This window comes from Leptodactylus fuscus, chromosome 1, assembly GCF_031893055.1.
Source record: "Leptodactylus fuscus isolate aLepFus1 chromosome 1, aLepFus1.hap2, whole genome shotgun sequence".
In the NCBI taxonomy this organism is placed as follows: domain Eukaryota; kingdom Metazoa; phylum Chordata; class Amphibia; order Anura; family Leptodactylidae; genus Leptodactylus; species Leptodactylus fuscus.
The window spans coordinates 277,150,364-277,171,699 of NC_134265.1; the positions used below are offsets into that span (position 1 = coordinate 277,150,364).

Genomic DNA, 21,336 nt, shown 5'->3' on the forward strand with positions numbered 1-21,336 from the left:
ACCCTGTTCATGTTTACATAGGGTGTTGTGCTGCAAACAACCAGTGATTTTTAGTGCTACATAAAATACCGTATGTGAAGACCCTACAATTACATTGGCATCTTTACATGGGACAGTTATCGGGATCGAGTGTTCCCACGGAACAAATGTTCAGCCAGTTATTGGACCATGTAAAAGAGCCTTAACAGATGAAGCCACTTTGCCACCACAGCTGTACTCTCCATGTTTTGGAAGAGGGGGCATGTACGGTATCTTCAGTCAGGCAAGGTAACGTCTTACTACAATGCAACAAAAAACTTTTTTTCTTGGATCACTTTTTCCATTCGAACTGTTTAATTTCATAATATATATTCCGACCAGCGGGATGTCCGTTCCTTTTTACACAGTTGTGAATCCCCCTCCTCATTTCACAATGCCATAGGGACTTGTCCCATCATGAAAATCCCTGACCAAATACACGGGTACGGTCAAGGATATTCTTCTTTTTGGCCTCAGTGCGGTGCCTGACTTTATGTAACCGTACAATCGGATACTGACCTTTCTATTTCTTTTATGTATTTGTGATAAGAGGTCATGAAGAAAGGCATGACCTGGAATAGATGGCACAGAAAGAATATTCAGAGGAAGGACCTGTGGTATCTGAAGATCTCAGTTAACTTCAGTGACCAATAGCAAACATAAAGGCACAATGTGCAATTGTAAGGCACTGCCAGCCGTTTGTTAGTATTTGGAGATACACTCACAAAACCCTATTATTAACCTGATCAGATGACACCATCCTTATTGTTTTTATGCCAAGCACGAAGACAAACTACTCATGCAGGCTGCCTTCCCTGCCAACTATGTCAGAATGTCTTTATGGGAATGGAAATCTGCATAGATAAGGAAGTGAAGGTTATGATATCAGCGTGTTCTGTTTAATCTTTAATATGTAAGAATAACAACGTTTACATAATACAATAGCCAAAGACACAAAACAAAACAAAACAAAACAAAACAGGACATTACTATACGAAACATTAGATATTGGGCATTGGGCTGTATACCCATAGAGGATGTGGCGGGTTTATAGATGTCATCTATAAGCAGGATTGGTTATCACAATTAGACTGCATAACATAAAAGAAAAAGCATAAGTAATAAAAGTAAGACTGCAGGTAGTCTAACTATTGGTAATTCAGTGACCACTAGAACTGAATCCCCTGTACCAGAAGAAAAAGAGGTCACACCTGGTTAGATAGCCAAGTATATGGAAAGTTTAAAAACTAAAAACCTGCCTTACACTGTTAAAGCAGAAGGGCAGTTACAAAACTAAAGTTTTAAAGGGGTATTCCCATCTTATAAAATGATGGCTATCACTATACGATCAACAAGGTCTGACCCCAAGGAAGATCCAACTATGCCGACCCAATACACTGCAGTGGTGTTTCCCTAAACAGCGGGTGACAGGGGCACTACTGTGTATGGATATACCTTGAATGGGTCTGCAGCACTAAAATCAGTCAGGATCTGTAAGGTCTCAGAAGTGGGGCCCTCACTGATAATATAGTCATATGTCAACACTTTATGCAAAGGGAATAGCCTTTATCTCTGATTGACCTAAAGCTGAGTACAGAGTACTATTTGCTATTTAATAGCTACACCAGATGACAGGCTTTATCCAATAAGTAAGCCAGGTATATCAGTGCAGTTCACATGGACACTGACAACAGTTGTTAGCAGGTAATCTGACCCCTCTTCAAACTGCTTTGGGAGTCATTCTTTGTTTCATGCCACAGATTTTGTGACAGATTGTATATAATGCACCTTTAATGTGCCTCCCTACACAAGTGCTGCAGGCAAAGTTTAACTTGACAACAAGAAGTAGGTCAAGGCATTTGTCTGATCCAAGACAGTTTGTAGATGAGTGTTTGCATGAATCATTACAGCACACAGGTGAGTGAGCCTTGAGCCATTTTCTTGTCATCTACCATCATGTGAGTGACTTAAATGGATTTTCCTGTGAACATAACCATACTCACATTTGTAGCAAATATAAATCATTTTAAGTTTTACAGAGTTTCAAAGATTTTCTCTAGTCATGTTACTGGTGACCTGCCATCCCATTCAAACTAGGGTCTAAAACACCCCAATTCTTGTGGTCAGTAGGGGCCTGAGCAAGTTATCCCCGTCCTGTGGATAGTTGGCAATGTATTGTGACAGGTATACCCCATCCTGTAAAATAATAAATTAATACAAAACAATAAATTACTACTGTGTTCCAGGCACAAGTCTACATAACAAGTGGAAGACTTTTAAAATCATAACAACAAGTAGGATTACTATAGGCTGGGTCCTTGAATTTGAGACAAAACCTATAGAAGCCCCAGTGCTCAGAATCGATTCACTTACACCAGGGGATTCCCAACTTTTTGCACCAAACAGTATCAAGCTCACAAAACAACAAAAGAAAAAAGCGTGTCACGTTATAATATTCACCATCTTTGTCAGACACCCACTAAATGGCCTATCTATTATCATATCCTTTACAAAGTGAGTCTAATCAGCCACTTTGGCCACTAAATGAAAAGTGATGAGATCACATATGCAAGGAATCTTAAAGCCCCATTTTAGTGGGTGGCTGCAAACCCACAGCCTCCACGATATCTTACACTTCCATGAATCCCAGATGTGGCTCAGGGTGTGGCTGCAGTTATACTGAAACTGTACTCGGCCCCACCTACCCCACCCTTTCCATGCCATTTATTATGGGGCAATTATTTTGGAGCTGACCCAATTCATTTCTATATGTTTGGCCTTGTATCCATGTATCTACAGTTCAAGAAAGTCCCTAAGGCTCTGTATCACCTTCCACACTGATAACATCAATGACATTACAGCTCAGAAAGCAAGGTGCAGTGAAGTTACAAGATCCTTAATAGATGGAAGTTGCTCGTGTGTCCTATGAATAGCTTCTAATGATAACGTTACTTACCCGTGGCTGTTCCAGAACTAACTACCACAGTCTTTCATGTACGGTAACTAAAAAAGTATCAGATTATTTCTGAAAAGTATCTAAAAAAACCCATTGTGGCAAGATTAAACTAGCTAGATAATTGTCATATCACCACTACATACAGAATTCTACCAAAACATTCATGCAAAGCAGCATGTGGAAATTTGAAACAGAAAAATGGTCTTTTGTAGAGTTTATCGAAATGATTTATACAGGTATACAAGTTTATTATGGAGGCCTTCAACTCTTCCTTATTCCCTTGGTGGCCTGCATTTCCTAGTTCATCATGACCCTATTAATTTTAGTCCCCAGTATGGCTTTCCTCTAACTCCCAGTCCCCAGCATGGCTTTCCTCTGACTCCCAGTCCCCAGCATGGCTCTCCCTCTCATCCTGGTGCCTAGAATGGTTCCCCTCTTCCTTTTACCCCTTTACCGCTTGAAGATACTTGCTGAAATTTCATAGGCAAAAATCTGAACCTTGAGCCTAGTGTAAGCTATTGCAAACTAAACAAAAGATGTTGAGCGTGTCCATTCCATCCAGACAGCAGAACTAATAACAGCAGGCCATCCAGTGACTGCTAGGTACAGATGTCATTTGGCTCAGTGCTCATGCACAGCTCATGAACTGTACAGAGATACTCTACCCTGGAAAAAAATACTTCTAAAAGATTATTTTTATAAACATGGAGTCTAATAGCACATGGCAATATCCCCTCTGTATTTGCCTGTATGAAACCATATGAAGTACAGGGCTTTAATACAGAGCCGTAATAGTAATGCGCGTGACCTGGAACAAACTCACTAGGCTGTAATTGAAATGGAGTATTTTCTTATGCAAGGTTGCAGTAAACCAAGATGCTCAGTGTCTTCTCCCTTGACAGAAGTTTTTTTTTCTAATGCAGGAACCTACACTATATTTACCAGCAGCACGCTGTATGTAATGGCACAAGCGGATCTCTTCTATTGATTTGGGGTTTTGATGTAAACATTATTTTATTCTTAGCTATTCCAGTATACTCTGTGACCCTGTCTTGAGTAAATGAATGAGCTGTTACAAAACAGCACCCCTTGCATCTGCTGGCTAAAGATATTGGCTCACAGATAATGTGGACCATTATTTTCATGCAGCCCTATATACTCTACACTATATCCCGGTGGTCTACATTACTATGGATTGTGGCACTAATGTCTGATTTCTAAAACTCAATATTCCTTTCACTGTAATAAAGGGATAGATGTCCTCACTTCAGTGTCACACTGACCATCAGCATTGTAAATCTCTTCACCAAATGTGTAAGTTCCACTAGAAACAATGAATATTGTCCTACTGTTGTCTTCCCAAATATTGAAGTAATCCTTATTTATTGTCTGCACTGCACAGTCCACTGCATTAACTCTAAAGACAATAGTACCATAAAACATACAATCTATGTATGTAATTTATGCAGCCAGCTAGGTCTGTGTCATGGCATTAGATCAGTAAAAAGACTACTGTCGGTCTGTAGAAACATCAGTGGTTATTTACACATTACCCAAACATGCAGAAAATTTAAGAAGAACAATAGTTGAAGAACTAAACAATAGTGTCCTGATATACAATTTACTATATGCAGTCAATAGCAACCAGTACTGGCTGTTAGGGTGTATTCACACTGAGAGGTAATGGAGTGGCACAGTTAACACACTAAGGTAAAATGTACATATAAATACATGTATTTAGCAGTATTACAGCGCCCTGGCTAAACCTTATGCATATACAGTCTACAAGCCAGTTTTCAGAATGTGTTGCCAGCGCTCCCAATTTTAAGACTGATATTTTACCACCATTACAATCAATATCACGGTTGCAGCAAGGCTCCATGCACACGAACAAGCTCTCTCAGTGGGCTACCAATGTTTTTAATGGGTTAGTACACTGACCATTATTTTCTTATGGCCCAATACACGCCCATATATTATCATGAGTCCACGTAGGGGGGCAAAACTCAGGACAGGTTCTATTCCTGTATTCCAGTCCATTCTGAATGCCAGGCTCACTACATGTAATGAATGGGTCCATGGAGGGCACGGACATTATCCATGTGCCATACAAACCAGTTTCCCACAGACTAGTAGATATATACATTCATGTGTATGTAGCTATAAAAACTGTGAGAAATAAAATGATTAATTTACATGGCCAGTGCAATAAAAGTGCTGACCTAAGAACACCCTTACCGCACTCTGTGACTACACCCTGCTAAGGTTTTTCCCACAAACATAAACTGTATGTCTATGGGGGTTGCTTGGGAGAGAATGTCTTTATAATATGTATGACCATATAGAGATAGAGAGGTTTATGACAGGCAGCTCATAAATAAGACTATTATAAGTGCATCTCCTAAAATATCAAGATACTGCCAGATGCTTGGAGAACCTCATGTAACCTTACTGTAGAAAGTGCACAAACCTGCTAAGATCTTGCAAGAAATAGAATGAGTGGACAAAAAAAAACCAGCCTTCAAATGGCCAGACATCCGACTTGTGAATTATTCATTCTTAAAGGAGAACAATCTACGTGAGACAAAAGTTTCCTATGGGGATACAGTAACATATAAGGGGATTTGCATTGCAGAAGACTGCCTTAGGTTACATGAGCTTCAGCCTGAAACTGAGAGAAAGATTTTGCAGATAAGTGTCTATAGCTGAATACTCTCAACTCCCTTGTGACAAATCTCTATCTCCCAATGCAATCTACTCCCTCCTGTGAGGATAGAAAAAGAACTATAAATTGGTTTACCCAACAATAAGGTTTTGTTTGGAAAAATGATTCTCAGTTTCCAAAAGAAGAAAAAAAAAACAAAAAACAGGAGCGGAGGCAATGGTCCAGCACCAAATATTACAGCATATTAGATACAACCACAAAACAAATGAAAATGACTCAGTACTATGCCAGATATTCTTCTCATGGGTAAATAAGACATTATTCAGACTGAGCAACGTGCTATAAACTATTATTCTGCTCATTAGCACAAACATTACCTACAATATTGTAATAATGTGCAACTGTCTGGACACATTGCACCAAGCATGTTCTTTTCATGACCGTGAAAAGATCCACTACCTCTGAGAAAAATATTAACCGGAACTTTCTAATAAAATATTAACAGCGACAATGTAGAAAACAGAGTATGGCAGTCCTTCTGAAGGTTATAAATCATGGGGTTCACACGATTTCAGCACACGAGCTTAAAGAGACACTAAAAAATTGGCACACAAGTAGAACAAGTCCACAAGTTCAGTCATAGTGGTTAGATTCTTCCCCCACAGACAACATGACACAACGAGTTTCATTATCACTGTTATATGGGTCATTTGACCACCGTTCCCTTTATTTTACAGCAGAATGGCCATGCAACTTCTAAGCTTGTTTGGGGCTCTCTGATCTCTTCTCTTAATGATCAGACAGAAGAGCTCAGAGAGTCCCACACAAAGTTATAACTTGCATGGATGATAGGGAGCAGTCTGTGTAATGGCTGTGAGACAATGGGGAGCAGTCTGTGTACTGGCTGTCGGACAATGGGGAGCAGTCTGTGTAATGGCTGTCGGACAATGGGGAGCAGTCTGTGTAATGGCTGTCGGACAATGGGGAGCAGTCTGTGTAATGGCTGTCGGACAATGGGGAGCAGTCTGTGTAATGGCTGTCGGACAATGGGGAGCAGTCTGTGTAATTGCTGTCGGACAATGGGGAGCAGTCTGTGTAATGGCTGTCGGACAATGGGGAGCAGTCTGTGTAATGGCTGTCGGACAATGGGGAGCAGTCTGTGTAATGGCTGTCAGACAATGGGGAGCAGTCTGTGTAATGGCTGTGAGACAATGGTGAACAATCTGTGTAATGGCTTTGAGACAATGGAGAACAGTCTGTGTAATGGCTGTCGAACAATGGGAAACAGTCTGTGTAATGGCTTTGAGACAATGGAAATTAAGAGAAAATAACCTTCAGAAAGGATATTAATATCAGTCTGTGTAATAGCTATGAGACTATGGGGGGCAGACTGTGAGAGAGAGTATTCCAAAAATGAACAGTCTTTGTGAGATGGGAACAGGAGGCCTTGCGGAGAAGTCTATGAGAAAGATTGAGACATGGAGAACAGACTGTGTAACAAAGGAGGCATGGGAAACAGATTGTTGCAGAGATGAGGGCATGAAAGCAGTCTATATAACAAAGGCGGCATGGAGAGGATGAGAGGGGATGAATATTATTATAATCTCAGCTCTCCTGATAAAGGGACAACGCAGGTAACTCACTGCACAACAGGTATGTAACACTCATCCATTCTCTGCCATAAACCACTAGAGACAGTGATATTAACGCTTTCTCTGCCCCAGGCCACCAGAGACACTGACATCAATCTTTTCACTGTCTTAGACCACCAGAGTGGTAGACCTGTCTATCATAAATCCATTAACTACTCTGTATTACTATGGCGAATCAGAAATATTTATTTGCAGTAGGTTTGGATTTCCCTGATTTAGGAAGCCTGAACACTGGCTACCAAGTCTTAGAAGAAAAATTGTGTGTGACTGCCACTGTATGAGAGAGTCGTCTTACAAAGAGTTCTGACATTTATGGATTACTAGAACCGAGTTATCCCAAGGAGACAGCTTTGAATGGAGGAGGGCATCGCTTTCACTGCTCTCCCTGTCTACATCTTCAGACAAACACTACCATAAACTCAACCATAATCTTAAACTATAACACCTTTCTACTGAATATTGTAACATTTCTCTTAAAACAAAGAAACAAAATATATAATGGTCCATCAGTACATTGTTTCAATGGTCCATATGTAGTGTCAGTCTTTTAAAACACATGATGCTACCCTCTAATAATTTGAATCATGTGCAATGAGAAGTATTTTTTGCTTGACTCGAGTATAAGCCGAGGGGGGCTTTTTCAGCACAAAAACTGTGCTGAAAAATTTGGCTTATACTCGAGTATGTACGGTAAGTATAATGCATTACTATGCATACATTACTATGGAACACAGACTATACATGGTTTAATTTCACTATTTAATAACAGCAGTAAAGTGGTTAAAGGAAACAATAAGCTGCATTAAGATAAAGCTTGAACCTTGGTAACTTCTATCAATATATATTTGGGTTCCCAGCATTCATACACTCACCACTCAGTCCGTAATGGTATATAAGATTAGAAATGATGTTGAAAAGCTGCTAATATGGAATCATGGATAGGGTTCACTTATCTAGTACTGCAATGCTAGATAAATCCCATGGACAGGGACAGAATTTTTTTCAGGGGAAAGCAGCCATGTTTTTCTAATCTCTCCTCCTAAATTTCCATGATTTTTAAAATATAATTAATATATGACCCGTATTTAGGGCCTGGCCACTATACAGGGAACAGAACCAACTGCTTCTAGCTCTAGCACAGCATACCTCCCAACTTTTGAAGAACAGAAAGAGGGACAAACTGTGCGGCTCGTATAGCGGACCACAGCAAATTTAGCCCCACCCGCTTTTATGTTGACTCCGCCCATTCTCTTTCATTTTTCATGTCCCCCTGACACAGTATAATCCTCCTACAGTCACCTGTACATTATATGTCTCCACAGACAGGTCCCCCTCCAGCTCCTCCCACGGTTTAATACCCTCTCCAGTTGTCCCCCAGTTTAAGTGCCCCCTTTATCTGCTCCATTTCATGTCCCCTCCTCCATCTCTGCACCAGTTTCATATCCCCTTTCATCTACCCCCAGTTTCATGTCCCCCCTCCATCTCTGCCCCCAGTATAATGACAAACACAGACAGACAGACAGACAGACAGACAGACACTCTCTCTCTCTCCATCCTGCATCTCAGATCCCCCCTTCCCCCTGCCTTCTCAGTACCTTACATGGATCTCTTCTCTCTTCACTGCACGGGACAGACACGCCCACCTAGTCATGTGACTATGTGATGTCACACAAGGTCCTTGAACCATAGTAAAGCATTCCTCCTGTTACATGTTATAAGAGCAGGCGGTGATCGGAGGAATGATTGATCAGTAAATCATTAAAGGGACATAGTGGGACATGTAGGGAGCTGCACGGGACGGTGGGACAGGGGTAGGTAAGCGTGAGTGTCCCGCGGAAATCGGGACGGTTGGGCGGAATGGCACTGTATAGTCCATAGACCATATGCACTTCTGAATAGCTGGTCTGTGGGGGAGGGGGGGGGGTAGCTGTTGGTGTCCCAGCGATCAGTTATTTATGACCTATGCTAAGGATATAGTAAATCCCATCCGTGCATTGTGGAAAATACACGCAGCACACATGCTGCGGTTTACAAAATAGCACCTACGGAAACATTGGCTGTTTCCCAATAGGTATAATTGAAGCAGGAAAACCAACAGCATTTCTGTAGGTATAATTGACACAATGACTGTTTTGGAAATCACTGCGTGTATTTATTTCTGCAATGTGTAGATGCATTAGCTAGATATACACCACGTAGAGCCCCGACCTTACATGGTAACTGTATAGTAAATATACCTGCTGCTCTTCTGGTGAACAATCCGGTAGTTTATATGTTCTGGTCTCACATCTGCATCTATACAACATGGGTGTCATATTCATACAGTACCCAATGCACTGTGTACTGTGGTACTCTATGGCACTTCTGACCTATACCCAGGATAGGTCTTTAGTAGATCAGTGCTAGACCAACACACAGGCACCACACAGATCAATTGTGCCTGGCATGGAGCCAGAAGGCTCCATCAACTGTATAGCAGCTGTTTCAGAGTACTGCAGCTCTACTTTATTTACTTATACCAGACTGCAATTTTTCCACTGTAGTATATTGTGGTAAGTATGCAGTAAATGGTATGTTTCACTTAATTATTTTAACTCCAGAAGAGTCTTCACTTAGGACCCCTGTCTTTATGACCTTTGGGCTCAACACAAGACTGTCACTCAGTCAGTGGCTAAGCAATGATGCTCCATTCACACAGAACATCCCTGCCCACTGACTGGCTGACGCACTTGTGCACAGCCAAACAATAGGCATATTCCCAAACAGAGACTCTTTGCTGGATCCCTGGCTGAACAAACAAGTGAATAGACACAGTTAATTATTTTAAGCCTCTCCAGGGGTTAAAAAATTAACTGGAACACCCTTTTAAGACTTTCCACAGCGCTAAGCCTTCTCCATGGTTTTCAATACAAGATGTGTAAAAGAAATGCCTTCTAGGCACAAACGACGCTTCCCTGGCAACTTGATATCTTCTTCTCACATGCCTTTTGTTTATATTCCACCGAGACATAAGCCCATATAACCAGCACCAAGTAACCTGCACTCCGCAATGATGCAATGGTGGTGTATATTGCAAAGTGAAATACACCACAAAGACATTTTACATTTATATTCATGTAGTCATTTTTACACTAATATAAAGACTCAGCTGTAATGAATGAATAAAACTATCTTGCAGAATTCATTGTGTGAAATACTGTCGGGAATAAACCAAGCCTCTTGCAGATTTCTCTTATTATTCTGCACCTTGTTTTTATTATAAAGCTGTACCTTCGCACAAGATTTAGCTTTCTTTTGTGTCTATTTTCATGACTTTTACACAAGACTCATGACTGTGTTTTAGTGACAATACAACCCCATACTATACTACTCTACAAGTCTTTGCTAAACAATATTAGGCAAGCCCTTGTGACATAAACCACAAGCCTGTGTGCGACAGGACAGGCTATAATACAGATCATTTCTGTTGTGGTTTTTCTTAACAGGCAACAACAGATATGAAGTGCCAACAAAAATAAGGTAAGAAACCTCACAATTAATTCCAATTTGTTACAATAATAATAATAATAATAATAATAATAATAATAATAATAATAATAATAATAAATAAATACAAAGATTAGTAACGCAATTAAAAAAAGAAATTGCTGGTGTGTTTATTTTTTCATTCATAGAATTTTAGGCCTAGGGTTGATATGATACATGAATAAATAATAATTTAGCCTTCCGTAAAGAGGACCTTTCATATCCTTTGAGATAAGGGAAATGATATACCTTTATATAGCAGACAGTACGTGGAGTTCAGCACACTTATTGATCCTGTACAAGACTATAGTAGTGTACCATCGGGAAGGTGTTCCTCAGCGCCAGAGATGACAGGTTGGCCCCTCTGACAAAGCAGTGATGTTGATATCCAAAAGTAGTAGCACCAATATCTCGTACCAGGGCAGATATCTGCCAAATTTAGAGGATGTGAAACAATAAGCCTACAAAATGCACAATAAACTATATGCCAAACCTTTCAGAGATGGCATCGCATACATTATTTATGTGACTGCGGTAGCTAAACTGGCCTCCGCGGTCACATGTCGTACACGAAAGTATAATCATGGAGGTCACTGATTGGCTGCAGCATTAATGTCAATTATTTATGTTACATTATCACTGTAAGACTGACCGAAGAACAACAACAAGAGCACTGAAATAATAGGGCATTGGGGGTGAGTACTAGTTATTTTTTTATTTCACACCATTGCCTGCTCTAAATAACTACAGTACATCTGGCTGCAGCAGAGGCCTTCATTTCTGACCAACTACTTATATCTGTAACAAGCCATGCACCAGTGTTTCTATCACACAGAAGACTCTGAAATCACAGGTGGTGAAGTCTTCAGCCAGAACAAGCCCCCAGGCACTGCTGGACTGGACAGTGGCAGGGGACACCTGAAAACTGGGGACAGGCAAGTATGTTTGTGTATATATATATATATATATATATATATATATATATATATATATATATATACACACTCACCGGCCACTTTATTAGGTACACCTGTCCAACTGCTTGTTAACACTTAATTTCTAATCAGCCAATCACATGGCGGCAACTCAGTGCATTTAGGCATGTAGACATGGTCAAGACAATCTCCTGCAGTTCAAACCGAGCATCAGTATGAGGAAGAAAGGTGATTTGAGTGCCTTTGAACATGGCATGGTTGTTGGTGCCAGAAGGGCTTGTCTGAGTATTTCAGAAACTGCTGATCTACTGGGATTTTCACGCACAACCATCTCTAGGGTTTACAGAGAATGGTCCGAAAAAGAAAAAACATCCAGTGAGCGGCAGTTCTGTGGGCGGAAATGTGTTGTTGATGCCAGAGGTCAGAGGAGAATGGCCAGACTGGTTCGAGCTGATAGAAAGGCAACAGTGACTCAAATAGCCACCCGTTACAACCAAGGTAGCCAGAAGAGCATCTCTGAACGCACAGTACGTCGAACTTTGAGGCAGATGGGCTACAGCAGCAGAAGACCACACCGGGTGCCACTCCTTTCAGCTAAGAACAGGAAACTGAGGCTACAATTTGCACAAGCTCATCGAAATTGGACAATTGAAGATTGGAAAAACGTTGCCTGGTCTGATGAGTCTCGATTTCTGCTGCGACATTCGGATGGTAGGGTCAGAATTTGGCGTCAACAACATGAAAGCATGGATCCATCCTGCCTTGTATCAACGGTTCAGGCTGGTGGTGGTGGTGTCATGGTGTGGGGAATATTTTCTTGGCACTCTTTGGGCCCCTTGGTACCAATTGAGCATCGTTGCAACGCCAAAGCCTACCTGAGTATTGTTGCTGACCATGTCCATCCCTTTATGACCACAATGTACCCAACATCTGATGGCTACTTTCAGCAGGATAATGCGCCATGTCATAAAGCTGGAATCATCTCAGACTGGTTTCTTGAACATGACAATGAGTTCACTGTACTCCAATGGCCTCCACAGTCACCAGATCTCAATCCAATAGAGCATCTTTGGGATGTGGTGGAACGGGAGATTCGCATCATGGATGTGCAGCCGACAAATCTGCGGCAACTGTGTGATGCCATCATGTCAATATGGACCAAAATCTCTGAGGAATGCTTCCAGCACCTTGTTGAATCTATGCCACAAAGAATTGAGGCTGTTCTGAAGGCAAAAGGGGGTCCAACCCGTTACTAGCATGGTGTACCTAATAAAGTGGCCGGTGAGTGTATATATATATATATATATATATATATATATATTCTTCATCTCCTGGCAGAGATCCAAATTCCTGGAAGATTCTTTTATAATACTTCCCTTTTCTGCTTGGTAAATCTCCCCTGCAGTGCCAAATAAGGGTGACGTGGTGAGTATATAAATATCTAAACATTAATGTAATACAATATAAACAGTGCATTTACAATACCAATAATAATATTATAAAATACAGAATAGCTGACCTCTCACAAGGGGATCAGCTACTACAATGAACCCATATAATGACTGCCTAAAATGATCACTGCAGCGCATGTTCCTATTCTAGTACCCCTAGCACTAAAATAGCTTTGGTTAGTAAAAGTAGGGATCCAGGGTTAGGAATTGCTATACATACAATTCCATAAAAGACATCTTTTAGTTTAAAATTATAATGTGACTGTATTGTATTACAGGTGAAGGGAAGTCAGGGTATGCTGGCTCTCAGATCATTTTCCAGTATTTCTTGTCAATCTAGTGTAAAAATACACACACCTTACGTAGAGCTTACACACCCGCAAGCTGGAAGATTTAGACAGGACATAGGTCAGAAACACAAAAAAACCTATCTATTACACTTAGACTTAGTACATCCATATCTGTGATGAGGCCCAACAAGAGGAATTCCAGAACTGCTCTCTAGATCAGAAGAAAAGACAGGAACTGCTAACAGTTTCCATGGACATTTTCTTAAGTGCAGCTCACTTCCAGATGGAAAAATAAAACAAAGCGCCTAGCATGGCAAAGTCACAGGTTTTATACTTGGCTGCTAGTTAATGACATCCTATTATTGTTTAGCACCCAATAGGGGGACAACATAGTAGCAATTCTGAAGCCAGCCCCGCACAACACAAGAGTCCTAAAGTGTAATATTATTTCATAGCTAAATGGCTGAAATCCAACTCTGAAGACACCTTGTAAAGGCATCTGTACGTTTCAGCCCAGTCTAATGTGTAAAATAAGGATATTAAATAAGGATAAGGTGATATAAATATATACTTATACAGATAGTCAGAGACAACCTGCTACCAAGTACACAATGCTAAATGCCATATATCATTGACTGCTGCTGTGCCCCAGTTCAATTTGGTGTTATTTTTAAGTTGATCCACCCATTCAGGAGCTGTGTCACTAGGCTAGATGTAAATTAGCTCCTAATCACCAAGTGGGTGGTAACCTTTTGTATTTGTCAGAGAATTTACATAGTTAAGGGGACATTAGCTTATGTCTGGGAAGCCTGAGGAGAAATGGATCTTCAGTAATGCAAATTTGGGCCAACAATGTGGGGCAACAACAGGAGATGCTAGATGCCTGGCTGATGTCAATTGGAGGTGCCCAGTTCTCGGAATTTATCCTCATTTAATTTTTTTTTTTTTTTTTTTTAAATCTGCTAGTAAGCTGCCAGCATTCTTCACCCAAAGCCTCAAGCATAGAAATACAGTACATATAGCATACAGATGCCTTTACAAGCGTCGGTGGCTTCAGATCTTGAATGGTATGACATTTGGAATTTATTTTTTTTTTATGTAGATTGTGAGCCCCACATAGAGCTCACAATGTACATTTTTCCCTATCAGTATGTCTTTGGAATATGAGATGGAAATCCATGCAAACACGGGGAGAACATACAAACTCCATGCAGATGGTTTTTTGCCCTTGGTGGGATTTGAACACCAGGACTCCAGCGCAGCAAGGCTGTAGTGCTAACCACTAAGCCACCGTGTGGCCCCACATTTAGAATGTTGTACTTGGTGACAGATCATTTTCAACCACTTCCGGACCGCCCATAGACTATATACGTCCGGGAAGTGGTTGCCTAGTTCTGCCAGGACGTACCTGTACGTCCATCAGAACACAGCAGCTGCACGGAGATCGTGTAGCTGCTTTCACTAGGAGCCGGCTGTAACTTCAGCCGGAGCTCCCAGACAGAAGACAGGGCAGATTTATTACCTCCCCTGCCTTCTCGATCGCTGTGTATACAGCGCTCAATGAGCGCTGTATACACAGCTATGGATGCAGCCATAATTCAGCTGCCCTCTGACCCGGCGGACACGTGATCTCCGGGAGCAGAGTCTTACCAGAGCTGCTGGGTCCTACAGGACTCAGATCAGCTCAGTAAGCTGTATATACAGTGTGCAGGAGGCTGTATTCCTCCTGTATCTGAGGGTAAATGTAGCAGCCCCAGTTACAGGAGAAATCAGCCTCCAGTACAAAAAATAAGTGATCAGATGTCCCCAAAGGACTCTTATTACCTTATGGGGACACGATCTGAAAAAAAAAAAAAAAAAAAAATTAATAATAATAATAATAATAAATATATATATATATATATATATAATAAAAAAAGCTTTTAAAAAATGTAAATAAAATAATAAAAAATAAATAAATAATACGCTAATAAAACGCCGTTATTAAAGGTTATAGCCACACCCCCGACGACACCATACAAAATAAAAATTATAGTAACGGAGAGGAAAAACTATATTATAAAGTTTTTCAGTGACACTTTGTGTTATTAAATTTAAAAAAAAATAAAAAATTGAAAACCAGACACAATTTCCCTCCTATTTTGTTTATATTTTCCCAGATATAAAAAAAATTAAAACACATTCGAAAATAAAGATAACATAAAAATAAAGCCCTATGTGTCCCCGAAAAAAGACGCAAAAGTTAGTTGACTGAGACATACGGGAAAAATGTTACAGCCCTCAAAACCGCACATACATAATAAACCTAAAATGTGTCTGGTCCTGGACCACAAATTGGCCCGGTACTGAAGTGGTTAAGGAGACTGTGTACCAGAAAATGACTTATTGAGTCGAGAGCAATGCTCAGGATAGGTCCTCAATAAATGGGGCCGTGGAGGCCCAGGTGGCACACAGATGTCATCTATGTGGCATCCAACCTTGGCAAGACAGCACGCACACTGTCCACTGTCATGTGCATGTTGGCTTAACAGGTTTTTTGTAAATTAACAGAATTATTTGAATGAAAAAAAAAGAGAAATCTATATTTGGTGTGACCACCCTTCAAATAACATCAATTCTTCTAGGTATACTTGCAGGAAGTTTTAGAAGGAGCTCTACAAGGAGGTTGTTCCAGTTACCTTGGAGAAATAATTACAGATCTTCTACTCAAATCCTTCTGTCTCTTCATGTAATCAAAGACAGACTTGATGATATTGAGACCAGGTCTCTGTAGGGGTCATATCGTGACACCTCCAAAGGGTGGTCACACCAGATGTTCATTTGATTTAGATTTCTTTTTTGTTCATTCACTTAATTTTGATAATTGACAAAAAGAAATAATTTACTACTAAACTGAGTAATCCCCCTTGACTAAAAATATCTATTGAAAAATGGAAATGACTGACTGCACTGGACTTCCCAAGATGAGGGCAGATGGTTTCTACACCAGTTAAAGGAATTGTGCACTTTTACCAAAAGGTCAACAAAATCATCTGTTTGATGGTGACACACAGAAAAACAATGTGCTATGTGTTCAAATGTTTATTGGAAAGATTAGGCTTTATGCACACAACCATGTGCAGTCTCCGGGTCAGTGAAACAGTGGCACAGGTGATACATGGATTGGCATCCGTGTCATCCGTGATTTTTATTGACCCATACATTCAACTGAATTGACAGAGTCGCAAGAATGGAAAGTATAGGCTCTTCAAATCGAGTTTGGACTAGACACATAGCAGCAAAAACTATGACTGTGTGTCTGGGCCCATTGAAATGTATGGATTTGTACTTTTCTCTGCAATTATTGACAAAATTATATTAGTTTGCATGAAGCCTTAAACATCAGTTTCTGTTGCTGCTTCCTAAAGCACTAGTATTATTTAATAAAAGACCAAGGATTTTGTGTGCAGTAAAGCATGGATGTACAAATAACTTAATGCATAAATATTTGCTCCATCACCAGGGATGGAAAAATCTGTACGTAAGTCTGTAAGTGGGAAGCTGTATCCAAAACACAGAAGATAATTTTGCCATACTTTGATTTACAAGTGTTTTCCGGGCTTTATAAATTGATGACCTATCCTAAGATCAGCAGGGGTCCAATATCTGGAACCATTTGGTCCGTGAGTGCTGCTGCTGCTTTCCATGCCATGTGGTGTCATGCTCACTGATCACATGGCCTGTTTGCAGCTCATTCCCATGAAAGTGAATGGAGCTGAGCTGCAATCCTAATCTCAGCAACTATACAATTTATGCTCTGTGTCTGATTTTCTTTAACCCCTTCCCGACATCCGCCGTAATAGTATGGCAAATGTCAGTTATTTAAATATGTCGGCCATCACAACTGCTGTGTCTCTACTGTATTATAAAGCTCATGACCACCCCAGGGATATGGGAAATATACGTTTTTGATTGATTAATTAATTAATTATGCTATTTAGAAAGTAAGAGGGGTGTTTAGATTAGTGTAGGGATTTCCATTTATCCCAGACAACCCCTTTAAGATACAAGTCTGAATATTATTCTTAAGGTTGGGAATAACCTTTAAATGCAGCTTTCAAAGAATACAGGTTAAACATCATTACCAGGTCGCAGAACAGTAACAGGATATGGGACACACAATGACCACTTCTGAGGAGGATGAGAAGAGATAGGGAGTTTGACACACAATGACCACTTCCATTACGAAGTCTGTTATCCATATTAGTGCACTCACTGTCTTTCTCAGACATTTCTTGTTGATTTCGCGCAGGCTCCCTATAACTAATAATTCACTCCCCATTCACTCCATATACTGAGCATAACGTGCATGTGTATGGGGAGTTCAGGTGAAGCAGCTATCAGCCAAATAAATATTTATATAGTACTACCAGAAGGTCTCAACTTTTTATACAGACTATAAATATTTACAAACTGTAAATGAGGTCCAAAGGTAAATGCCCTTAATATCACACTTGGCTACTCACATTAAAGGCAATCTGCCACCAGAATCCAGCAAACCAACCCAGCCACACTCACAGGTTAGGGTCCACTCATGAATCGATGCATCAGTTGCCAAGATATTGCTGTTTTTTTCAATATGCAAATAAGGCAAACGAGGTAAGCCTCCCATCACTCTGTTGTCCTCCGCCCCTCCATCTTTCCCATGCTTGACAGGACCAGACAGTTTACCTAAGCTGACCTGGCTAAAAGTTCTTTTGTACTCATCGCTGCTCATAGTCTCAGCACAGGCACAATACGTGACCCGTATTACACAGCATTACAGCAGTGCTGCACATGCACCGAGAATATTAGATTCCACTACATAGGCCATGTGTCGTCATGTTCATCGGACATGCCTGTTTGCAGCTCAGTCGCATTGAAGTGAAATCATGAGATCTGTGATACCATGCACTGCTGGATAAGATGGTAACTTGCTTTGTAAGAAAACCCCTTTAAGGGTTGGTTCACACTAGTGCTTGTATTCCGTCCGCAAGGAGACCCCTTCCCGAACGGAATACCAACACTAATGCAAGCGCTGTGCAGTTAAGCACACAGAGCCCATAGACTATAACGGGCTCCGTGTGCTTGCCGCGCACTGCCCGCACAATTCATTTATGCGGGTAGTGCGCAGCAAGCCCACGGAGCCCATTATAGTCTATGGGCTCCATGTGCTTTGAAAGCACATCGCTTGCAATTGCGATTGCATTCCGACCGGGGGGGGGGGGGGTGTCTCCATGCGAACTCCTTGCGGACGGAATACAAGCGCTAGTGTGAACCAACCCTAAGTTAGCATTAAACATCCAATAGATATGAATGGGCTACTTAAAAGGAATGCATCGCCAAACTTTTCATTTATTATCAAAAACAGATAGTGAGTAGAGATGAGCGAACACTGTTCGGATCAGCCATAAGCTTTACGCCAAGTCAGCGTCACAGGTACTTCCATTCATTTCTATGGGTGCGTGCTGTTCGGATCGGCTGATCCGAACAGTGTTCACTCATCTCTAATAGTGAGATATAATACTTTTTTTTAATCTATTTTGATTTTCTGATTGTTGATTTTTTTAACTAAAGATTTTCTGTACACGATTATGGAAGCTGCCATATTGTCTGAGCGTCTCATCTGCTCTGCTAGTAGCATTAATAGATGTGCTTTAAAGAACAGTCATCACCATAGGCAGTAATAGACAGGAACCGACTTATTGAAGTCTATAACTCTAGGTTCACACTTGCGCTTCCATTCTTCGGGTCCACTTGGGGACCCAAAAAACGGAAACCCAATCTGTTTATAAAGCAGTTACCCATGGACCCCATAGAATATACTATGGGGTCCACCGGGTTTCTGCCCAGTTTCCACCCCAAAACTTTTCTCTCCATATTTTTTAACCGGAGTGGGGAATGGAATCCCCAAGCGCTTGTGGACACATGTGAACCAGCCTGAGGTAGTTTTCTAGACACGTTCTGTTCAGGGACGCGAGTAAATGAACTGTGACACCATTTATTGTCAGCAGTAGATGTGATGGGTGTTACCTATAGATCTGTTATCTTCTTTTGTAATGCTTATGGAAGTGTTATCTTCTATTGTTTTGCTATACGTTTTGTCTATAATTTAAATGAGCTGACTGCTGCAAAGAAATCCCCTACAGAATTGACAAGTATCAGTCTCATGTAAAATTTAAAGAAAATCTAAAATTCGTAATAACATGTTTAATATGACACTTGTTTTAAAAAATAGTTCATTTTCTGGCAACACATTCTCTATAAAGGCAGAGTGCAAATGGGCATTTGCGCTTTGTGGCAATGGGATCACGAAGTAGACACTGGCACAGGGACCTGGTGAGCATCAGAGATATGACAGGGGACTACAAAAGTGAAACTGTGACTCCCATTTCTCGTAAAATTTTATCTGCTGAAAAATAATATACACAGCATCTTCTCATGCTACACGTACAAAAGACGGATCACACACGGCTGTCACACAGAAATATACTAGGATGTACAACTTTCATTTTTTATAGCCCTAATATTGGCATCTGCCTGTAGGGATTTCTGCCTTCCTCTGGATCAAGGCGGTAGGATTATAAATTGAACTTGATAAACCTGTGTCTTTATTCAATCTTACCAACTATGTTAACTAGGAAATTAAGTCTACATCACTGGAACTATTGGATTTAAATCAGTCACAAGTTGTTGGACCTGCTTTGCCCTGATATGTCACAGCAGGCAAGAAATCTGATGTAATGTAACAAGAAACGTGTTCACCGACATTAGTGCCACATAACGATGATGATGATAACGATGAATATATGCACATTGAAACAACTAAGGAAATATATTAAAATATTTATCTATTAAGTCATAAAACCGTTGAATCGATGGCCAGCCTGTAAGCGGTAGATGCCCTGGTCATGTCTTGTCATTGACTCCTAGTACCAGGGCATGTAAGAAGCAAAAGTAAAGTGTTTCCTATTTAAGATTAAAGCCCCAAGGACATAAGAGCAGAGGACCACATAATTTCTCTAGTCAGGGCTAAAGCACTGTAGATACCCTGTTTCCCCGATAGTAAGACGTAGTGGGACTTTTGGGGGGTGGGCTAATGTAAGACGTACCCCGAAAGTAAGACGTAGTAAACCAGGGGTTGGTAACCCCTGGCACGCGTGCCGCTCTTGGCACACGAGGCATATCTGGCTGGCACGGCAGCAGCTGCAGCAGAGGAGCGTCCCTTCAGTGCTTTCAGGACACTCCTCTTTCTCTGGCTGCTCTCTGCCCACCAATGAGAGGAGAGAAGTGAGCTCAGGGGCGGAGCTTATCCGTATAGAGATCCAAGTCCCGCCTGCAGTGAGGGCTCCAGCCGTCTCCATACTGCACACAAGAGACGGAGAGAAGAGAAGAGAAGAAGAAAGAAAGAAAGTTCCCAGCAAAGTGAAAAAAGAAACCACCAGGTACAGGCTGTACTCTGCCTATTAATGTCAGGCATTTAGAGTTATTAATTTAGTTTCAGTAACTCCATGTGCCTGACATTAATAGCAGTTAACCCCATCATGTCCTGCCTCACATTAACCCCTGTCGACATTTTTTTCCCAATATAAGACATACCCCAAAAGTAAGACATAGTGGGACTTTTGGGGGGGGAAAAAGAATGTAGGACACTGTCTTACTTTCGGGGAAACACGGTATGTAGTGCCACAAGAGCTAAGGATCATAACTGTCTCTAGTTAGGAGCTAAGTCCTGAAGAGGACCAGTCTTCTCTAGTTAGGACTAAAGCACAGCAGACATGTAGTGCCACAAGAGCTGAGGACCACAGTCTTCCCTAGTAAGGAGT

At 40.9% G+C, this 21,336-nt stretch overlaps 1 protein-coding gene across 1 annotated transcript in view; it reads right to left on the reverse strand.

Moving 5' to 3' along the window:
* Positions 1-21,336, reverse strand: part of MGAT4D (MGAT4 family member D) — a 77,341-nt gene that overhangs the window by 54,795 nt on the left and 1,210 nt on the right. The window lies entirely within an intron of this gene.